The sequence below is a fragment of the Barbus barbus genome, assembly GCF_936440315.1.
Source record: "Barbus barbus genome assembly, chromosome: 9".
NCBI classification, from domain to species: domain Eukaryota; kingdom Metazoa; phylum Chordata; class Actinopteri; order Cypriniformes; family Cyprinidae; genus Barbus; species Barbus barbus.
The window spans coordinates 23,130,226-23,150,345 of record NC_136737.1 but is presented as its reverse complement, the minus strand read 5'-3'; the positions used below and the strand labels follow the sequence as shown (position 1 = coordinate 23,150,345).

The 20,120-nt window shown below is 37.4% G+C and overlaps 1 protein-coding gene across 3 annotated transcripts in view; it reads right to left on the bottom strand.

Moving 5' to 3' along the window:
- Positions 1 to 20,120, bottom strand: part of LOC306875528 (gamma-adducin-like) — an 86,108-nt gene that overhangs the window by 43,674 nt on the left and 22,314 nt on the right. Inside the window, exon 1 of one of the 3 annotated variants that reach the window (XM_079426170.1) lies at positions 8,726 to 8,869. The exons of the other annotated variants lie outside the window; for them this stretch is intronic. The gene's annotated coding sequence lies outside the window, so the exon portion shown is untranslated. Of the gene's footprint in view, positions 1 to 8,725; positions 8,870 to 20,120 lie in introns of those variants that run through there. 3 annotated transcript variants of the gene reach the window in all.

Genomic DNA, 20,120 nt, shown 5'->3' with positions numbered 1-20,120 from the left:
CGATGCCTGGATCCCAACCAAGCCACACTACTGTTGTGTTTATTTCATAAACGATGCTATTTACTCACAGAATGTCTATCAGATGGCTCCTGCAATGAGGTCTGGCCTCAAAACATGGTCTCCATGAGCTCCTTCACTGGGGGTCTCTTGGACACTGGGTGGTCCAGAAGACTAATATTGAGTTTTATAGTGGTGTTCTTCTTTTATGACTTCAACATACAAGAGCTCTTCTTGAGCCTGAGGGTACTTTACATTGGAATTTTGAATGGCTGGTTAACTGGTTGTCCAAAAAAATTGTACAAAACTGCCATTTTCATAACTGATTAGTTGATATATAGGACGTCCTATATAAATCAAGTCAAGTCATGACTTGTATTAGTAACGGTATGAATATTTCTCATGATTATAGTGACCAAAATTATCACGGATATCAATATTATCATGGTATTGTTAAAATGTGCTGGAAATGTTCAAAAAGTACTGACACATAAATCGCTTCAAGTTTGATATTTAAAATCAACAAACAACAAATAAAATGACTCTTGTTGGCATAAACACTAAAACAATCACATTACCAATGATGTTCGGATTTTAAATTACAACAGGACTGACAACAGTTTATCTAATAACATGTACAAGATGTCAAATAAAACTTTGAAAAGGTTTCATAAAATGGTCAGCCTTTAAATAAACAAAGGGGTTAAATCAAAATGATAACTGATTAATAAATTATGTTTTCTCTGTAATTCTAGATACTGTATTTAAATTTTTAAATGTGTAGAATCCACATAAGCTTGTTTTTCATCAACGGGTCCAAATTTACAGCAGGGCATGCAAATTCGGTCCTTTTTTTGGCCAGACAAAAACTACACACAGGCTGAGTATACCCATTTGTATAATTTCCTTCGCACTCTCTTAAAACCTTCCAGCTTTCCACCATGTTTTCACACAAAACGAAAATACTCTGTGTGGTGTGCTTAATTTAAACTTAAGCAAAAGCTTTATGCTGGATAGTATTTATTTATCTTGACTTGTTAAAATTGCGGCAATCGAATACGGTTTTAATGATAATTAAAAAAATGAAATGGTAATACTAACCATGGGCAATTTTATCATGATTTATTGTCAAACCGGTAATCGTTCCATCCCTGTTAGGTGCAATTATGGATATATTGACATTGCCTTCAAGGCTACTTAACTACAACTCATTTTGCACAAAACAAGTCTAAATCTAATGCAGAATGACACAACCCCGCTTAAATGATGCACTTTAAATGTAGCCAGAGAGCAAAAATTCATAGTATGGCTGCGAAACATCCAATTCAAGGCATCCAACAGTTTGTTTAGCCTTTTTTCCTACTTATTAACAGTTTAACACCATCATCAGTTTGGCTACAGTGCTCTGAGAGACACCTTGATGTTGAGTAACACCCTAAACAACAGACTTCAGAAAAATAGCATCATTTAATCTATCTACCGCACTTTACAAATGAACCTGTGAATTCTGCATAATCACATGAATTTGATGTACACCAGGACGCAGTTTGTGGAAGGCAGTAGAACATGCCACAAATCTAGTCTGTACAATCACAACCTTCAAGTATCAAGCTTGAAGCACAACTACCTATTTGGTTCTTTGATGACAGAAGATTGTCCATCTATCCTGACATTGTTGTCTGTGATGCTGCACAGAGGAGCACCCAAACTCATGCTGGGTAAATGTTTAGTTTTCCAAAAACTGTGTGTTGTTTTCGCCTCTCGCCTGTTCCAGCTGCAGAGGAAATGACAATGCTGTATAAAAACAACAGCCGGTGCAATTCATAACCTCCACATCTCTCTACAGCTGCTATATCTTGAGTATATGGGGTGCTTCCTCAACTGTGAAAGGGGTCCTGACCCTGAAATCCGATGTGTAATATAACGAAATAAAATATTGGGTAACAAATGCTCACATTTGATGCTTGTTTCAGGAATCCTTTCAGGCTTTTTGAAGAAAGACTAAGACTATGACAAAAAGCAGGATTATGATTTGAGTGAATAAAGGCCCGGATACAAAAAGTGTCTAAGTAAAGCATGTGTTAACAGGCAAGTCAGCAATTAGTTTTGGGTCACTCAAGGAAGCACACAAGTCAGTAAGTGTGTGTGTGTGATATTACTGTACAGGCAAAAGTTCTAAAATGTCGATAAATATTTTCATGTCACAGCCAATAAATGATAAATGGTCATTATTTAAATTATATACTTTTTTTGTCTAACTAAATAAAATATTAAAAACTAAAATCGGTTAAAGTTGCAATATAATGGAAATAACTTTGACATAAGTAGGGTTATTTAAAAAGAAAAAGTAGGACTGGGTCTTGGTTCAATCCACTGGTTGTTGATTGGATGGAGGAAGAGTTAAATATAAGCTTGAAGTCGATGATAAAAAAAGGAGGTGGAGTTTATGTGGGATAAGTGATTAGAGAAGTCTGACATACATCACTGGAAGACTGAGTTATGGCATTTTGATGAACAATTATAAACTCAGTTTAAAAAAAGAAATATGCCTTTATTAAAAAAAATATATATTTATATTTTAAGAGACTTTAATGCAACAAGTGAATTATAATATGAATGAAACATGAATATTTATTTTTAAAATTGGCAAATGATTACATTTTACAATGTTATTAGATGTGTTTTTTTAAGATTCACTTTAGGTGAGTTTTAGATGACGACAAAAGTAAGTTATACATTAATAAAAAGATTAAACAAGCTTGTAGGGGTGTAAGAAAATATCGATACACGTATCGCGATATTTTGTTTGGCGATACTGTATCGATTCTCCAAAACGGAAAATCGATATTTAAAAAAAAAAAATAAATAAATCATACAAGATTCATAGCAGTTGTTTCGTTTTGAGTTCATATCCCGACCGCTAGTCTTCATCTCTGAACTTAAACAGTGACAGGAAATACTAGCGCGGGGTACGGGGTAATTTTCACCTTTGCGCGGGGTACGGCGGGCGGTAGAGCCGCGCAGCTGCAACTTTCTTTCGTGTTGGGGGCGTTTTGTGCTGTTGGGGCGGTGCTCGCGTCGCGGTCTCTGCGATTCCACGCGGATCATAAATACAAACTGAAAAACCTGTGAAATCCAAGTTAAAAAGTTCTGAGAATGTTTAACATCTGTATTTATTTGATGGTTTTACAATTGTTTTGTTTTCTTTAGGAATCCTGCAAGCACTTTATTTTTCATTGATATTAAGCAGATGTCATTTTTTGTTCAGATCAAATGTTACGACATTGTATGTCACAATTGTAAACTTAAACTGTGAAACTTTAAAGTAGAGTCTATAAATATATATTTTTATCTTTTTATAAAATACATTTTATGCATTTAACTAAACAATCATGCAAGCACTTGAATTTTTTTCCCCTTTACTCATACTGCACAAAAAGTGGTTCAATAATGTTGAATGTTATAGGGACTGATTATTGCAAATGTAGATCCCAGTGTGTTCTGCAGTGTGTTCTGGTTAAACTATTTTTATTTATTTATTTTTTGCTAAGGTTTGCATATGGTGGTGTGTTCTTAATGACAGCTTTCCTAAAAAATATATATATCCTATTCCTAAAATAAGAAATATCCCAATATATCGCCTTGCTTACAGTATCGTATCGCAACCCCTGTATCGTGATACGTATCGTATCGCCATATTCTTGCCAATACACAGCCCTACAAGCTTGAATCTCCAATATCGTCCAATGTCAATTTTTTTTTTTAAATAGCTCTAATATTGACTGATATGATACCGATATGTTGTTAATTTCTACTTTTTAAAATCCAATTACAGTTGTCCTTCTTTAAAAGTGATGTTTCTGAAAGACACAGAAAATAGTGGGGAGGTGGGTTTGACGGGATACAGGATAGGGAGTGTTGGCCTTGTGGTGTCTGGATAACAATGGATATTCCATTTCCCTCCCTGAAGACTCCAGCCGGCTAAAGAGGCCCAAAGCTCAGCTTAAAAACTTTGTCATGACTTCATCCCTTCGCTCTCCCACCCTCTTTCTCTGCCTCTTTTCTCGCTCCTCTTAGTCCTGACTTTCCCTATGCACTCTCACAATTCTCTCTCTCTCTGTCCCCCTGTGACGATGGTTCACATGCCGTATGTGTGGCCTCATTGCCTGACATTTCCTGTCCCTTTCTTCTGTCAATGCAGCCACAGGGCCGGCTGCTATATCATGAAAAACTTTACATGGATTTTGAACCCACAAATGGGCCACAAAGTTTCCTGATTTCAGGGTTTTCAATGTTGCAATTAGAGGCTTGAGTGGTTTATTTATCGTTTTGTAATACATACTGAATCGTAAAGAAGTTTGTTTTTTTTATTTGTCATTATTTACTTACATTTAAGTGGATCCAAACCTGCCTGAAACCTGCCATACAATGAAAGTCAATGGGGTCCAAAACTAAATGCTGCTTTGGACTCCACTAATTTCATTGCAATAGTGAAAACATTCTTCAAAATGTCTTCTCATTTTCAAAAGTTCATTCGGAAACAATGAGCAGATCTATTTGTGCCTTAGCTCATATCCACAATCTCCTATGAAGATCAGTGATGCAGACCAGATGTGGCGCTTCCTATAAAGATGCATTCCCTGGATCTGTCACGATATCACTGTCAGCACCGAATCAGAACTGGCATTGTGTGACAGATAGCAAATCTGGTAGGAAATGAGACTTTGAGGGCTTGAACGATGGAATGTGAGTGCCGTGATAGTGGGACGGGTCCAGAGGGAGTTGGATCAAATCCCAATGCACACCAAAATTGTCAGTCGCTATTGACGTCTTGGATTAAATACAATATTGAAAATGCATGACGACATGGACAGCATATGGATACTGGGATATAAGGATACATGTATCTATATGCATGCCAATATGTTACCGATATATTGGTTATCAGCCGATAATGTATGAATCTACATGAATCAGAGATTTTTAAACTTACTGACTGTTATTGGATATTCACTGTTCATGTTAATTTCCCATTTTTTCTTTCTGAATGATCTCTGCCATCATTTAACAATTACTTTAACATTCATGCAATTTGTACAAACACTTTCACAAAATGTTTGCATATTTTAACATTTATATCTTTTTTATAATGTATATTAGAATGTTTTGATACTTGTAGCATTGAAAATAACTTTTTAAAATTTTTAAATTAATTTAAAACTTTTTTAGCATTATATTGCTAATTTATGTAGACAAAAGACTATAGAATTTGATTATCAGCATTTTTATCGGTTATCGGTCATAATATGAAATTAATTATCGGCTTATTGTATGGGCTAGAATTATTATATTAAGATCAAAAACAACTGCAGGAAAGCTGCATTACGTAGTTCTCTAGACATGAGAACTGTATATTGCTACAAGGAAATGATGATTAACTCCTGCATCACCATAGTCCTCCAAATGAGCTCCAAATGAAACCAGACACATATACGTTTATCCTCATGGGTCAATCCCTCTTCCTGGCAAATCAGGCTCTGCCACCCTAAATCAAGCAGAATTTGGCCTGATTACACAAAAATAACTTCAGCATGTTCATAAACTCTTTTCTTTTCTTTGATTGTTGCAAGCATGTCACATCTACATCACTGCAGAAGAATGTCGTGAGTCCCGGCCCGTAAGCTCAGGTCCAGCCCAAATCCATTTGGTTCAGTTTATCATGGAGCCTGACTCCACATTACTCAATCTGTCTCACACAAACACCATTAGTCCACACACTCTGGGGGCTACGACCCGCCAAGGCACACACACTCGGTCAAACACACACACATCCATATGTTACATGCACACCTGCAAATACAGAGGGAGAGGAAGGTTTCCTGTTGTTTAACTTCCAAGTAAAGTTTGACTGATTAAATGGCTAAAGGACAACAGAGACTGAATGTTACATAACAGTATTTACACTCAATGCATCATGCATGCCTCTTACCATCAGTCACATTACATCTCAGGATAGGATCTGTTCAGAATTGGGAAGTGTCTGTTCACAATAGTATGAATGTTTTGAGGATTATTTATTTTGTACATCACAGTTGCAAGCCATGATTGGATACCATTTGCTGGCAGATGGTAATGGGGAGGGACTTGTGTGAAAATGATCTGCAATCCCAAAGAACAACCTAAACTTATTTCTATATATATATATTAGATTAAATATCTTGAAGCAAAAATAAGGCAATATTTGACACTGAAATTGGTGTTGAAAACATCAAAGTACTACAGAGATGCTCTATTACATAACATGATTTATAGCCCTTAGTGCCAGTGTGAATTTCAGATCCCAGTTTACAGAAAAAAGTAATAACGTAAAGTAATTTACTGCAAACGTTGAAACCACAGGCAACTGGATACTGTCTAGCTTTTGGCGAAACGCAAACTTTCTCTTGAAGTGTAGTTTTTAAATCTCTTGGGACAGTCGTCAGGAATTTTAGTAATGGGGAAAGCAGCACTCTCTCCAGTTTATTGACTCTTTAATGCACATATCTGAGTAACCCTGGGGATTCTGGGATGTATGGGCGGAGCTTGTGAAGTTGAGTGATAGCATCTTTTCACCCTGTAAACGGGATAAAAGAATGATTTACGTTTAGCCCGAGGACTCAGGAGCGAGCTCTTCTGCTTCACCAGTGTTTGACACAGCTGTCGTCATATAGGGCAAAACTTGTTCATAATTATACATCCTAACAAGGGTTCACACGCTTGTATGCGTTTTCATTTTTTCAGCTCAAGCTTAGGACAGCACAAACTATTCCTTCACTGTGACAAGACAAACAAATGTGTGTGAACATTGCAATTTTATGTTTTTTGTTTTCTTCAAATAATCAAGCCTCAAGTATCTCAACATGTTCCTACTTCAACACCAACTGCCCTTAAAAACACTTTACATAAATGACACTACCAGTGTGAATCTGGAAACAGTAAATACTACATGACAGAAAAAAGAAAGGTCCTTTTCAATTTTTAACAATGTTTACTGTGTTATAATGTTAAATCTATAGAATAGAAGAATAGAAGTTCAAAGAATAGAAGTTCAAAAAGATGGTTTACTTGTTTGAATTGTTCTGAAACTGTACCAATTTACTTTAGCAAAGAGAGAATTTCTTTCATCATTATTATAACTAAAATATCCAAATGAATCCAAATCCAGTCATAAAGAATTTGGAGTCGGAATCAAATCAGGAAATCTGTATCATGAGGTTTATACAGAGGGCTGCAGCAATCATGTGGACTAGGGTGTAGTTTTCACAACATTTCATCTATGAACGGAAAGCATTCATCTGGAAACGCAGAGCATAATGGGCCAAAGGGTCGCGAGCAACCTGCTTTTATGCCCACTTAAGATCACGTCGGTAAACAGAAACATATGAAAGACAAACACGCCTGCTGACTGCTGTTCTCAAATCCTCGTATATTGCCCTTCAGGCAAAGAGTGTTTGGAGGAGTGAGATGACAAGGCAGGGCCCTGTTTCAGCATCAGTTTACATCAAACACACTTTTGGACCTTCGCTTACCAGTGCACACACAAAAAGCCAGCCCTTAGGCAAAATGGCTCCTTTCGCTATTAAACCGAAGCACATTGTTGACACCCTGATCTCTGACCCACACAAAGATATATTTGTCAAGGTTTTTCCATGCGGACTGCTTAAGACTGCTTTGCTGAAACAAGTTCATCTGACTTTGATTCAGAGTTGGATATGGGCCCATGGTTGCTGCCTTGTCCGCTAATTATTTATTTATTTGCCCGACTGCAAGATAACAGCTCTGAGAATTTAGTTTGAATTCAACAATACACAAACACCTCCACAGCCGAGGTCCAGGAGCTCACATGCACGCTCATTTTTAATTACATTTTTGACTCTAAATGGACATGGTGATAGGGAAAAAATGAGACTAGAGGAAAAATTCTAATTCTTTGGAGATGGAAATAAGATGAGGTGGGAGAAAAATTCATATTATTGGGTTTTATGACTGGGGGAACACAATATGGCTGCAAACTTGTGAGAAAAACATAATATTTGCAAGCAAATGCGATATCTGGAGTAACTTGGTAAACATTTTGGGAGACAACAAATGTTTTGCAAGCAAATGCAAATTTATAGAGGAATCCAAAAGTTTTGCAAACAAATGCAAATTTCTAAGGGAAATCCAAAAGTTTTGCAAACTAATGCAAATTTCTAAGGGGAATCCAAAAGTTTTGCAAACTAATGTAAATTTCTATTGGAAATCCCAAACAATTGCAAACTAATGCAAATTTCTATTTGCAGCCTATGCAGATTTCTATTGGGAATCCAAAAGGTTTGCAAGCAAATGCAAGTTTCTTTAGGAAATACAAAAGTTTTGCGAATAAATGCTAATTACTTGGGGAAACAGATGTATTGTAAGCCAATGCATAAGCATTGACATCTAATTTTTCTTTAGGGGCTCCATAGGTTTGGAACAAAATAAGGGTGAGAAAAATGACAATTTTAATTTTAGCATGAAGTATTCCTTTAATTCTTCAAGAAATGCGTGCAGAAATGCAGATTATCAGGACAGTGGCGCTTGGCAAGGAGACTCTGCTTTGCATCTCTGGTCCAAATTAAATGCAAAGGAATGTACCTCAAAAATGCAGAGGAGATAACAGCACACTAACCTCAGCAGAGAAGAAAAATCGCAAGAGAGAAAAATTCACCTGCTTGCGTTCCAGAACTTCCTGTTCTCAGAGTCTAGTCTGTCCTCAAACTCAATGCGCAAATCTCCAACGTTCCTGCATGGGCTCTTCAGTCTCCACATGAGAAGATATCATACTACTATACTTATCTTCACGGTTAGGAGTGGCTGATAGAGAGAGGCAGAAGCAAAAAGAGGGAAAGAGACACACACACATATGGGAGGGGTCTCTGATTAAAATTCTCCCAGCACATTGTAGAAGACTGTCGCAGCAATAAAGCCCAGCCGGCTGGCTTTTGTTCAAGTTTAAGTCTGAAGTATTTTTTTCACTCTGATTCTGCCTCTTTTTAGTCTTCTGGCAGTGTTTTCTGGAACTGAAGGGAGGTGCAGGGAGGCGAAATGAAAAACTAGCAGGGTAAGAAAAAAGCTAACCCCCTCCTCTCCTTTTCCCCTCTTTGCACTCTTGTCTTCTCACTTTCTTCAGATGTGGTATTCATTAGTCTCTGAAGGGTTACCCGGTCCGAACAATGCCTAGCATCAGACCGCAACAAAGCCGAAGCAGCTTTCAAAAGGTCTTACAAGCTAACAAGGCCTTCAAAGCTGAAAGACTGCCAACAGTTTCCTTTGTAGATCCATGATCAGAAATGGAGAGTTAGCATGGACAGAGATAAATCTGATTCTGACTGTATCAAATCTAAAACTGTAAGAAATCTAAAGTCAGCATTTTAAATTCATGAAATATCCAACTGTAGACCACCCATAATAATAATATTTTCACTGATAGACCAATATATTGCCCATGACGATTAATTTATCTAATGTTTTCATATTTTTAAAGATTTAAGCATTTATTTAACTTCCAGGCAGGACCGCACTGCCCATGAGGCTCCATATTTGGCTATTTGGAATGCATAATTGGCCAGTTTGCACCTTATTTCAATTCCATGTATGGATGCACTGATATTTAAATTCTGGTCAATACCGATAAACGATAATTATGTTATGGCAGATAACCGATAAATGGACAACAATAATATTTTACAACTATTTTGTCTAAATAAATTACTAACGAATCACCAGAAATTAAAACCAATGATTTTAAATGATCCAAGTAATAATGTAAAATCACAAAATTATAAATGTTCAGCATGGAAAATTTATATTTGTTTTGGGATTTGCTAAAGATGACTTTGAACCATGTTAAATTATTAGTTTTTTTTTCGTAATCAACTTTAATTGAGCATTACATGATGGTAAAGGTCATGTATATGTATCAGTAGGTGAAATGTGCATGAACAATTAAATATCCAATAAAGACTGATACCGATATATAAAGAAAAGCCTCAACCGATAACCGATATATTGTGCATACCTGGTTCCATAGCCTATAAATGGCCTTTTAATATATCTTAATCAAATATTTTGTAAAATAAGCTTTAACTACATCTTATTTGTGGTATATTTAGTAATCGTCTCCTCTTTAGTAAATATTGATTGGTGTTTGGGGAAAAATATTCAGGGAACGAAGGATGAAGAGAGAATGAGAGCTGCGGTTCAAAAACCCACTCTTGCATTCTCCATAAATTCACCTCCATTAAATTCAAACTCAGCAGATCTCTCTCATGGGGTTCACATGCTAAAGTTGGTTAACACCTCACGTGTGAGAGCTGACACTATAAATGCCACAAACGTTACGACTCCAGTGTTGGTGGTGATCATAAAGGAGCTCTTGACAAGCTAATGCTGTGCCAGTTTCTCCTGCAACATTTTTTAAAGAATCTTCTAAATGTTTCCAGAACAAAAAGTGGGGCTCTCAACTGGTCGTATCATTTTAAGGTGTTTTTAGTATTGCTGAATGATTGTCTCAGGGTCAATTTGTTAACTAAAGAGGCACAAAGAGACACAGTGAGAGTGACACCAAATTAGCATCTGAATAACTTGGCCTATAGAGCCTTTACTTACTATTCTGCTGAGTAAGTCATCAGTAAAAGTGTGTCTAGTTTGTCTCAAAAGCTCCCGTTGGAGTCTCCAAAGAAAGAGTTGTAAAAGTAATCAAAATTGTACAAAAAAATAAAAATAATAGGCCAGCCTAATACATGCAAAGCATCCACGTAGATCTCGTTCTTACCCATCCCACGGTTCCTGATGTCTTTTTAATTGCTGAGTGAACCGCCGAGCTCTTCTAGGGAGTGCTGACCAAAGGAGACAGTGAAGAACAACAGTTATGGGAAGATAAAGTATGACTGTGTACTGTTTACCACAGAATCCCAAATGAAAGCCCTAAGCTGGGCCTCTGCAAGTGTGGGTCTCCCGGGGGATGTTAAAAAATCAATATGCAACCAATTATTCATGTGGGAGGGAAAGCCTCCTGCAGTCCAAAAGCTGACAAGAAGCTGGAAGCTACAAGCCCCATTCTGCTAATGTATAGTTGAGAGTTACGCAACAGAAATTCTGCGATTTCTGAGGAGTTAAGGCTTTGGAATCAATGAGTGTAAGTTCCTGAATCTTCGGAAAACTAGGCCAACTGCAATGTCTGACACAGGTGCCCTCAGGCACAACAACCTAAAAACTGGAAACACACCACATATAGTACCTGCCTATATAGACTAAATGATATTGGACATCGGAAATCCACAAGTCCAATGAAATGTGGGGCCCCAGAGTCCTTTGGAGCCCTACCATATCTTTTCACCAGACTAGATTAGAAGCAAAGCACAGAAACAAAATGTGGAGCCTCAAGAGGCCTCTGGGTGTCCCTACCAAATTTTTGTAACAGAATACCATAGACATACGAAGGTGGATTTTTGATTTGGGGCAAAGTAAAGAATCCAAATGTGGGGCCTCTGCCATATCAGTTCACCAGTATACCATAGACACATGGTGGTTCTCTCTTTTGATTTGAAACAGAATACAGAACATAAATGTGCGGCTTCAAAGGCCCTTGGGGGCCCCTAGCATATTTTTGCACAAGAAAACCTTATACAATTAAAAGGGGACTCTTGATTTGGGACAATGTAAAGAATCCAAATGTGGGGCCCCTGCCGTATCATTTCACTAGTATACCACATACATATGGCGGTAGGCTCTTTTGATTTGAAGCAGGGTACAGAACCTAAATGTAGTGCCTCAGAGGCCCTTGGGGTACCCTACCACTTTTTTTGCACAGAAAACCACTGACATCTTAAGGTAAATTTCGTGGCTGATTTGAAATATTTTACTGACATACAAACTTTATTACATTTTTCATGATTTTATTCATCCTTCATTCAAGTAAACAGCAGCTATGTTGCTGGAAATTGCAAAGCTGCTTAGGGTGTCACCAAGATGGCCACCGCATTTTGCGTTAAACTCAGTTCCTGGATGGCCACAGCCAACTTCATCTATACTCGAACAAACATGAACCAGCTAATCAAGGTCAGCTGCTAGGCTTGCACCCATTTTAAAATATGCATCTCCAAACAGATTTGTAGTTGCAAACTCCATTCAACCCACTTCCTCAAAAGAGTTTGACAATGTTTCACAAAGGTCAACATCCAGATGTGTGTATGAAAAAATTAGCCAGGAATAAGCAGCTCAGCAGAATTTAAAAAACTCTGTAGGGGGAAGTAAAATCTGTTTGCATGAGTAATGGACAGACTTAAATTGTTCTCCATGGGGACGAATAATAAATGAAAAACATTCACATATTATATATTGCAGCCATGCTGCAACCAAGAGTTAGCTAATAGCAGGTTGCATCAATTGAAATATACAAAAGTTAACAGCCAAACAACTGATAGAAAGTGTCCAGTATGTTAATTCAGATTTAATTTAATTACTTTTTTATTTGTGGGCTATGGCTACATCTTGACCTCATTCTAAATGCATTTATTAATTACAAAATACAGTACTTTCTGACAAATTGACTGGGCAGCTTGTTAATGAGCTATGAATGCCATATGAAAAGCAATCAGGCACCCAGCATGCATGACCTATAGTGTACACTTCAATATGTACAGTGAGAAATCACAGACTGGCTACCATCCAACAAGTGCACACTTTATGCTCCTTTCTAGACTGCATACAGAAAAGTGGTGTACTACATTACTCAAGTATTATGATCAGGGTCTTTAGGGGTCTTGCAAAATACCACATGAAAAACAACCACTGGATTTGGGCACCATTCAACTGCACTGACATTGATTAAACATTAAGAATTTGCAGCTGTACTTCACCACACAGACAGAAAAATGCTGTTCATCACCAAACTCAGCTTTAAGTATGTTCAGGATTCAAGCTACATTAAAATGAGGCTTTATAGGCATTTAAAAAAAAAAACTGGGCTTTTAAAATCTATGACTGTGATGCCGCCTATGCTTAATTTCCCTAGAAACAGTTACGAGACCTCTATTATTGGCAAGGAAAGTTTGAGTTTTTGTAAAAGAATCATATTTACAAGGCTTCTCCTGTTTCCGTGCCAGATTTAGGGTTGATGTTAGATAAACAGTATTTTTGGACAGGGTCGATAAGTCTGAAACACTGAGGGTGATGAAAGGGGATGAACCCCTTGATGGTCATTCACGCTTCCTGTGCCAAGACACGGATAATGACCGAAAAAAACACTTTGTGATCTGAGGTGATTAATGTGCCTCCTTGTGATTTGTGAAGGATGTTGCAAAATGCTCAAAGTATATATTTTCATTAAAAAAAAAGAAGTCTTCCTCAATCTTCAGTGCTCAAAGGAATGGAATTCAGAATGTCAAACTGAAGAATTGTCATTAAACAACCTGCAGTTTTTGGAGATACACCACAGTGATGAAAAATAATAAAAAAATAATAATAAAGTGAGTAATAAAAAAAGAAAAAGTTTAGCCTATTTCAAAACTGAAACTAATCTCTCTTACAGAGCTACATGCCATATCTGAGCTGGGTCAAACAAGGTGACAGACGTCGCTTCAGGGTGAATCTATTACAGCTAGGTTCATTTACTATGGTTTTATATCAAAGAGCTTCTGAGGTCTTGGCGCAGCTTGGAGCAGGTTGCTTTGACCTTCCTCTGGCAACCCCAAACAATCAAGAAAGTGTCTGAGAGAGAGAGAGAAAGCAGTAATAAAACAGTCCTTTGAGCATCTCTCTGCCCTGCTTGCCCAGCCAGGGAAGCCAAATGCATCACTGCACACTAGTTCAGCCCAGCACAATGTGTCTGTTGATGGGGACACACAACCTATCAGATCATGCCGGGAAGGGACGGCATGAGACGGACCCAAATGCAACTGAGAAAGACAACACGAAGAAGAATACAGTAGCTCATTCAACTGGTAAAGGCAAAAGTTAATCTGTGGGACTGGAGGACATCTCAAAACTTCACAAGGAACGTGCAAGACGGCGGTCCAGATGATGGCGCTAAACTGGACCTTTCAAATGTCCCAAAGTAAATAAAACAAACTGCAGTATGATGAATCATCCCACACTGAAATTACACCAAACAATCACAAAATTGCATAGGCTATTTGCGCATTATTGTTAATGTTTTCATGATTGATCACTGCTATCCTTTCAGAGTACTCAGACAAACACAATCTTACTGGTTTTTCCGCAAATCACTTCCAGTAAGTGTGCAACAACCTTTGGTTTCCTGCCACAAGGGCTCTTTGAAGTTGCCTTCGGTAAACACAGACACAGACGCAAACATACATGCAATTACATGCAACAGGGCAACGGTGCAGCGCAGTGCCATGATCCATCACGTTTAGCTCAGCTGCTGCCAGTGAGGAAAACACCCAACTGGATAATCACACACAATAATCCCACCCTCAATACTGAGTGTCTGTGTTTTAACTGTGTTTTCGGCATTCTACAGCAGTGAAGTCACTCGACAGACTGTACTGAGTGGGAGTGAGTCCTTTTATGCAGTCAGGCTCTTATTATATTACAAGACCACAGAGCAAGGAAAACAACAGCTTTACAATCTCATCAGTCCATGTAAGACAAGGGCTCTATTCCAAATGCTAGATTGTATAGCTGTCTACATAGGCAATGGGCACCTTTTCGCCCAAAGTATACTTCAGTTTTTACGCTTACTCTAGGATTTGTATACAGTGCGTTTGATGTATATTTCGTCATGAGCACAATACATGCAAACTTTTGCACTAATTAGTTGGTCCACAAGGTGGCCAAACTGTCCCGGCTGTTGTTTCACCGTTGAAAAGAAATGGAAAAACAAGACGCAACAATAATTGACACTTGCATTGTGTGAGAGGGATTAAAAGATATCTCTAGTTTAAACGTTTTAAGATATTTCAACTTCTGACGATGTATAGCACAAACACTGGACAAAGAAGAAAAGTTCTAGCGTGCGCGTTTCGATTGTCTGTGTTCGCGCAAGTTATCAAATGGAGACTACTTTGAAAGGTTATATGTTTGTTTATAGGAATAAGCTAAACATTTGCATCCTATCTGAAATTGAAAATAGAAAGTGTAAGCAGGAAGCAGTATTTGTGACAAAAATAATGCTTGTCAAATTAAGTACACGGGGTAAAAGCACATTTTGAGCTGATTCAACTATATTACGCTAAATCTTTTTTGGTACTGAATAAAAATATAGGCTTTGTATCAATATTTAGCTTGCTTTGTCGGCCATCTTTGATTTTTTTCACAAAGCATTTTGTCGGCCATCTTGAATGGTTTTCACAATCATGTCTGGGATTGTAAAAGTAAATAATAAAATTAAATTAAAAACACAAATGTTAAAATTGTAGGGACTGCTAAAAAAAATACAAATAAAATATAGAAAAAAAACAGCTTATGATGATTGGCTGGTCTTCGCTGGATTAAGCTTGCGCTTATGACTGCACATGCGCATTGGCAGTTCATTTCAAATTTTGTTGCTGATTTGAAATATGTAATTTAAATCGCAAGTTAAGCAAACAGTTTTTAAGATTCAGGATCCCACCCATTCATTTAGATAGGACTATGTCTTGGATGCCCAAAATAGCTGCCCGGAGACATTGCAAATATGGCCGCCGAGTAAACAGACTTTCATTGAAAGAGACTTTGGTCAAAACCTCTCTGAAACCAGCCTCCTAACCACCTACGAGCAACTTAAGAGCAGCTAAAACCAGCCAATCAGTTTAGTCAGGGTTTTAAGCTTTTTGTTTTATTCAGCAAGGATGGTTAGAGTCCAGTTGACTATTGGGAAATCACAATTATGACATCAGGTGCGTTTAAGTCACTTTGGCTTGCGCAAGATGGCAATGTACCATTTGTACATAAAAATGAGCAAAATATTGAATTCTGAAATCTAGCTGAATAAATAAGCTTTCCATTGTTGTATGGTTTGTTAGGATCAGACAATATTTGGCCGAGATACAACTATTTGAAAATCTGGAATCTGAGGGAGCAAAAAAATCTAAATATTGAGAAAATCACCTTTAAAGTTGTCCAAATGAAGTTCTTAGCAATGCATATTACGAATCAAAAATGAAGTTTGATATGTTTACGGTACGAAATTAGCAAAATATCTTCATGGAACATGATCTTTACTTAATATCCTAATGATTTTTGGCATAAAAGAAAAATGGATAATTTTGACCCATTCAATGTATTGTTGGCAATTGCTACAAATATACCCCAGCGACTTAAGACTGGTTTTGTGGTCCAGGGTCACATATAGAAGCATGTATTGTATATAATACTGAATCGCAGTTGTATAATACAGTGGTATTTTGTACATGCAACAACTCCCAATTCCGAAAACTCTGGACTTAAAGTGTTACTCCACCCCAAAATGAAAATTGTGTCATTAATCACTTATGTCGTTCCAAACCCGTAAAAACTTTGTTCGTCTTCGGAACACAATTGAACACATTTTGGATGAAAACCTGGAGGCTTGTGACTGTCCCATTGACTTCCAAGTAATAAACACTGTCAAGTCCCAGAAAAGTATGAAAAACGTCATCAAAATAGTCAATCAGTGGTTCAATCTGAATGTTATGAAGCGACGAGAATACTTTTTGTACGCAAAGAAAATTAAAATTACGATTTTATTACAACAATTTGTCTCCTCTGCGTCTCTTCCGAGTCACCGTAACGCTATTTTGGAGAATATCCGCTGAACGCAAACTGCGTACGCTGTTCTGTGTCAGCCGCAACACAAGGATATGTTTTCTATGTTTATTTATGCTTTGATTTGTGTGGCTGACACAGAACAGCGTATGCAGTTTGCGTTTAGTGGATACTCTCCAAAATAGCGTTACGGTGACTCGGAAGAGACAAATTGTTTAATAAAGTCGTTATTTTATTTTATTTGCATCTCGTCGCTTCATAAAATTCAGATTGAACCACTAATGGCAGATGGACTATTTTGACAATGTTTTTCATACTTTTCTGTGCCTTGACCGTGTTATTTACTTTACTTAGCCTCCCAGTTTTCATCCAAAATATCTTAAATTGTGTTCCGAAGACGAACAAAGCTTTTACGGGTTTGGAACGACATGGGGGTAAGTGATTAATGACAAAATTTTCATTTTGGGGTGAAGTATCCCTTTAAAGAAATGTCTGAGTTTCCCTACTTGTGGTGCCGTTCATGTGTGTCCAACTCATAAATATAATCTTTCCAACATTACTTGAACACACCATTTAATTGCTCAACTATACAAAAAGTCTACTGCATGTGCACATTCAGATAAGGGAAAGTCCTAACGCTGCAAAATATCTTAAACATTTACTTTTACCTTAAAATTATTTCAAGGTCATCGTTATCTGTGTATATATAAGTTATGAGCTACAAAAGATATATGCTCTAACTCAACTCAAAATGTGCATGGCAAAATACTCATACCCTGTGTCTGTTTAAACTCCCAAACTCTCGCACAAATGACATCATAACGGAGGTGGGGAGTGAAATCAGTGCTCTGTGTGTGCAGTGAAAAAGAGCAAAAGAGACAGAAAAGAAGGGAGGAGAGAGGTTGGGGAGGAAAGTGTAGGCTTGAGGAGTCATGTGGGACTTTTTTTGCAGTCCAGACAGGGAATGAGGCAGCAGAGAATGGCTTGCATTTCTGTTATATTAAGTTAAAGGGGTTTGCAGACAGAAACCAGTGTTTGTTTGTCATTTAAAGACGTTGAAAAAACCCCAGTGAAATGCTGGACCGCTGTCGAGACATTATTCACCTTTCATTAACATATAAAAAACACGAGCAATTGTGCCAGAGGCAGATAGAGAAAGAGGTCTGGACTCTACAAATGATTGCTCACATGCGTCATTCCTTTAGAATCCGAGAAAAACAGCGAACGAATCATCCACATGCAGCTCACTAGAGTCCCGTAGTGCTTTTTCGGATCAAAACCCACATTGCTCACACTGAACTATGATTTATGGGATTACGATAACAAAGCATCCAAAATCCACTTTACCAGTAACCCTGATTAGAGCTGTCGCATTAAGTGGGTTTAGCCTAAAATTACATACAGCAAGTAAAGAGAGACTAAGACCTTCAGCGACAGATTATTACGCCAATATCTAACCGCAATCCCGATGCAGAGTGTGGAAATGATCACAGATGACTTCACAACCGTAAACAGACCACAGGCCATCATAAAACAAAAAGAAAATTGAAAACGAGTTTAATGCAATGACTTCAGACTAAAAAGGAAAAACACTGAAATTCTGCACATATTTTGATTTAGGAAATAACAATGGAGGAAATGGAAGTAAAATATAGTCTAAATTGCAGAAATTTATATTGCTTTTTACCAATTTTACCAAATAAATCAAATAAAATACTGATGTATGAATCTTTAATTTGTCTACTTTAAAAAAACAAAAAAACAAAAACATTTACCCCCACCCACCCCACTTCGCTTAATCTTAATAAGTGCAAAATGCCAAAAAATAAATCTTAAAAAAAGTTGATTCAATCGTTATTTCTAAATGTGAAAGTAATATTGTAAGTTCATTTTTTATTAATTATTTTAAATGCAAATCTGAAAAATGTATCCACATTGATTTTATTGATTTATTACATTTCCTAATTATTAAAAATTGAGAATAAATTATATTATTATTACATTAAACCATTAATCAGGAATTGTTAGCGGTGATTAAAATAATTTGAAATGATAGAAAATCATTTAATTAAAAAAATATATAATAAAGTATATATATATAAAAAGTTTTTTTTTTTTTTTTTGATAAGAGGTGTGCTATAACAGTGATCAAACTTATGATAAAACAGGTGTAAAAACATTGAATGTCATTTGTGAGCTGAACATGTACATCGCAAATAAACATTTCTTACTTCTTAGTAAGAGTGGGGCTAATTTGAATAGAGCAACTCGCACACACACTGTTCTGTTTCCCAGCATTCCCTGCCTGTGTCCTCAAACGCCCCTGACTTGCAAAATCCTTGTTACAAGAGTCCAAGATTCAGAATGACTGATCAAGCAGACAAGAACCTCCTCTGTCTTCCCCAAAGCACAACAAACCCCAAAACAGCACTTCAAATTAAGCAGTGACTCGAAAACAAAAACCAGCTCGTATTCACCTCAAGTCAACTGTCTTCATTTATATTTTATGCCACTAAAGCCCGACAAACCTAACTAGTAAATCTACAGGGTTTCTGTTGTGTTTCCCAGATGCCAGAAATCACTCAGGAAGTGTAATCCAAGCATTTAAAATGTCGTTTCTGAGGGCTCTCCCAACAGACCCGTAAAGCACACTAATACTCAGGGACGCGCCGTCATCACTTTCTCTCAGCGGCCGAAGGAACGGGAAGAACTACAGCCATGTTATATTAACCACAAGAGCTCAGAAAGACTGCGACAGAGAGGGGAGGCTGTAAACTGCTGGTTTTGGGTTTGTGGTCATTACAACCGTCAGCGTTTCCCGCTCCAGGACTGTAAAACATCTCGCCAGGTCGTCGTGATTGCATCCATGTCATTTACTCAGAAAAAGGCCCAAACGCCACTTGACCAGCCATTCAGGGGTTTACTGCGGTCTCTTTAAGACCGAATGCATGGATCCAATATACAGTTACACATGCTTTTTCTTTCTCAACTATTTATGTTCACTTAAGACATAGCATTGTATTTACATGGATACTGGCCAATACAGGTATTTTGGCATAATTCAGTTTGTATTTGAGCATTTACGCTCACTAAGCCGCAAAAAAAAATAAAAATTTGAGAAGTGGGTTTATGTGAGCTTGCTTTGGGTGTGAGCGCACAGAAACCGTCTCTTAGAAAGAGCTTGAGTACTTTTTTGCATCATCTTGCGCTTGAATGATTTAAAACCGTTTAAATTGGTAAGACTTAAAAGCATGTGCAAATGATACACTGTCAGTTTTTATGAGTGTCTTTGACGCCGAATTGTTCGCGGGAATTTCCCACATTAAAAAACCTGCGGGAATGAGTAAAATTATGAGCAATACCCACAATCCTGC